Source organism: Ochotona princeps, chromosome X (genome assembly GCF_030435755.1).
Source record: "Ochotona princeps isolate mOchPri1 chromosome X, mOchPri1.hap1, whole genome shotgun sequence".
NCBI classification, from domain to species: domain Eukaryota; kingdom Metazoa; phylum Chordata; class Mammalia; order Lagomorpha; family Ochotonidae; genus Ochotona; species Ochotona princeps.
In genome coordinates, this window is record NC_080865.1 from 35836638 (window position 1) to 35840816 (window position 4179).

Here is a 4179-nt window from a genome sequence, read left to right on the forward strand (position 1 = left end):
TTCCTCCTTCTCCCATTCTCTCTTTTTTAAACATTTGAGATAGTGTATTTTAGATTTACATTGAAGTAAAACACTTAATGCTTTCCTTTATCAAAATCTATTTATCCATTCATCTGCTAGTGAACACTTGGGCTGATCAACATTTGGCTACTCTGTGCAGTGCTGCTATAAACGTGGTGGTGCAGTCATGTCTTTTACTTACTGTGTTCAAGTCTTTTGGGTGTATACCCAGCAGTGGGATTGCTGGATCATGAGACAAGTCTATTTCTAGGTTTGTTTGTTTATTTTTAAGAAATCTCTACACTGTTTTCTGAAGTGGCTACACTAATTTACATATACCACCAATAATATATTAATATTTCCTTTCTCCACATCTTCGCCAGTCCTAATTTCTTATGCTATGCATTTTCATGTCTCATGGTTATATCATGGCTCACCAATATATTTTCCTATCTCAGCTTCCCTGACCTCTAGACATTATCAACCAGCATTTTCTCTAGACTCGTAGTCTTAAGTGTACTGGATATATTTCTTATTCCCACAGTTTCTCTGTGAGGTGTTATTTTTTCTTTCCTACTATTAGGGAAAGTGATGCACAGATTGTTTAATTTCACTCTTTAAAAAGTCAAACAGCTAGCACTGAGATTTGAATATTGGAATTCCATCTCCAGGCTATATGCATTTATCACTGCAATACTTCCCTTATATAGTTAACTGCCTGTTGGTCATTTCCTGACTTCCTATTAACATGCACTAGACAGTCACCTGAAATCTGGGTTTTTTTGAACAAGGTAGTAAATAAATAGAAATTAAAATTACATGTATATAAAAATCTTTTATTGGTTGAATTCATCATTATTTCCTAATGTCCCCTACTCTTTTGTTATCTATTTAAGTGTTGGGATCACCTTTTTTTTTAAATCCAGGCTGCATTTAGGATAATCACAGATGCCTACCCTTTTTATTATTTACCCAGTCTTAAATACAATAATCAAGTCCTGCCTATTTGAGCTCTTAGATATTTCTTGAATGCATTTTCTTTTATCCACTCTTGGAAATTGCCCTAGTTCAAACTTTCATCATTTCTCAGCTGGCTATCATTATAATAGCCTCTTACCACCTCATTACACAAAGTGTAGCCCAAGGGACAATGGCATCAGCATCCTTTGGAAATTTGTTAGAAATGCAGAATCTTAGGCCCCGCAACCAGCCTACATAATCAGAGACTGTATCGCTAAATGATTCATAGATACTTGAAATTCGAGAAACAGTGAACTGGTTTTCACTCTCCAAGCTCCAAACCGTCTTTCACACTGCAGCAGTGACTTGATCATAATACAAATCTGACCTGGTGCTTTCCCTCTTAAAACTCAGTTTACCAACTGCCGGAGTGGTCCAGTCTGAGTCCTCTCATCATCATAATACATTCCGTGATTCTATCCCCACCCACTGTTTTCAGCCTTAGCTCTCATCTCTTTCTCGCACACCTTTATGAAATGGTGAGATTTACTTCACCCAGCAGCATGCTGTGTCTAGAGTTTGTGGGTTTGTTCATGCTGGCCTCTGTTTTATATCTATCCACATTGACCACCTAATTCTTTCCAATTTATTGGTTAAGAAACAATCCATAGCTTCTCCTCCAAGAATCGTTGCCTAACACCTTCAGGCTGGATTACTTGTCTTAGTCTGTTCTCCCAGAATATATTAGGTTCTGTGTAATCACTGTTACAACATCCTAGGGGATTTTTCTATTTATGCACTAGATGAAATTGAACTTTAATCTGATGGCTGACACCATTCCACTGGTGTCTGTGTTCCCAGTGTATAGTTAAGAGCATCACTTAGAGTTATTAATATTTGAGAAATGAATTAATATATAAATGTACATAACATGTGTTTCACTATACTTTATTGTGTTTAACAATTATATGCATTAAACATAATTAAGGTGCCTGACAAATAATAAACATTTTCTATTTAGTTGAGTTTTTGTTATGAAAAAGAGCTTGTTTTGAAAACAGCAAATCTTAATAACTCTCAGTGTAATATATACAAGAACAGTATTCAAAGATTTCATTAAGCATAGCTATCTTAAATGCAATTATATACCCTTTCAGAGGTGGAAATTAGAATTTATTTTGCCCAGTCATTCTCACTGTGTTGTACTTGAACTTCCAAGATTATTGGCAAATGGAAAGATGGGTTAAAAACGTCCAACCAATTACATGTACTCTACATTTGAATCTAAGCACTGTCTTAGCAAGTTAGACGTTTTTTTGAAGTATTCTCCAGTGGCAGTTTTTGTTTTGTCGTTGTTGTTGGTTGTTGTTGTTGTTGTTGTTGTTGTTTGCTCTAAGAAAATTAAATGGGAGACAGCAAGAAGGCAGTATAGGGTGAGGACAGGTTTAAAGTGATGGAGACTAATTAGCCAGGGTGAAACAAGGAGGACAGATTCCAGGAAATAGGAGAGGACAGGCCAATGGCAGAGAGGCAACTGGAGACCCACATGCACGGGAAGCAGTGGAGACAAAGGAGCGGTGTTGCAGTGACCAGAGACCCCAGCAGTGATCAGCTGTCGGCGATCGGTGATCGGAGCTCTGCCAGGTCCAGAAGATCAGGACCTGAATACGGGCAATGAAGCACTTCATGCTGAAAACCTTAAGCAAGATAGGCATAGAAGGGATATTCTACAGCACAATCAAAGCAATATACGAAAATTCCAATGCCATCATCATACTAATTGGGGAAAGACTGGAAGCTTTCCCACTAAGAACTGAAAGCAGACACCATAGCTGCTAAGCAAGAAAAGGAAATTAAAGGAACTGAAATTGCGCGGAACTGGGGCGTGCCCCGGCTTGAGCAACCCAAACACTCGGGTGGGACAAAGGTGGCAGCCATGGGGCAGTGCGCATGCGCGAGTGGCGCTCGCAGGTGAAGTGAGAGGCAGATAGGGCAGCCGGAGGGGCTTGGAGCAGGGTCAGGATGGACGAAGAGGTGCCGACCACTCTCGAGATCCTCATCACTGGCGAGGGTGGCGTCAGCAAGTGCAGCCTGCTCTTGAGGTTCACAGATACGTTTGATCCAGAGCTTGCAGCACCTATAGGTGTTGATTTTAGGGTGAAAATAATTTCAGTGGATGCAAATAAGGCTAAACTTGCAATATAGGATAATGCTGATCAAGAGAGCTTTAGGATGTTAGCTCCTAGCTATTATAGCAGTGTACAGGGTGCTATTTTAGTTTATGATGTCACAAAAAGGGACACCTTTGTAAAACTGGGTACTTGGCTAAATGAATTGGAAACATTGCACAAGAAATGACATAGTAAACGTGCTAGTTGGAAATGAAATTGGTCAGGAAAATTGTGAAGTTGACAGAAATGAAAGTCTGAAGTTTGCACAAAAGCATTCCATGTTATTTATAGAGGCAAGTGCAAAATCCTGTGACGGAATCCAGTGTGCTTTTGAGGAGCTCGTGGAAAAGATCATTCCAACGCCTGGACCATGGGAGAGCGAGGCCTAGACAAAGGAGTCAACCTGTCTCACAGGGATGAAGGCCAGGGAGCCGGCACCTGCAGTGGCTGCTGCTCTGTGCTGTACACTTCAGGAAGCTCCATCTCTGCCCGCCCATCAGCTAGCAGCACCTTCTGTGTGTATACTCTGCAACTGCTATGTGGGGGCCTTGTGGTTTGCACATAATTGTTTTGTATCATGGCAGTAAATAATTGCAAGAAATCCCACTCGTCGGCTTTCCCAGGTAGAATGTTACGGTAAGCATGCACAGTTGGCAGTCTGCAGTTTTTTCTGTAACATAAAATACATGTACCTTTGTGAGTGCATTTGATTTTATGACCTATTTATCATGTCAGTTACAAACAATCCATCTATCTAGCGTATGTTGAAACAAGGTCTGCTTCTGCTCTCCTTTGTGCTCCAGTACTCCTTTCAATGACTGGATCCCTTGGTATGTAGAGCTCTGGAGCCCGGGTGGTTCACAGGCGTCCTTCAGGAATGACAGGGCATGATTTGACAGCTTTTCTAGGGTGTCGAGATTCTCTTGTGGTACTAAACAACACCACACCACAGAATGTAGCACAGGTCGGTTATGATTGAGTCTCTGTTTGTCTTGATGATGCTTCTGAAAGAGTATTTATGTGTTGAAGTTACTTTTTAATTTCCTTC

General features: G+C 40.4%; 1 pseudogene; it reads left to right on the forward strand.

Moving 5' to 3' along the window:
- Positions 1-2982: 2982 nt before the first annotated feature.
- LOC101523075 (ras-related protein Rab-18-like) lies at positions 2983-3842 on the forward strand (annotated as a pseudogene).
- Positions 3843-4179: the final 337 nt, after the last annotated feature.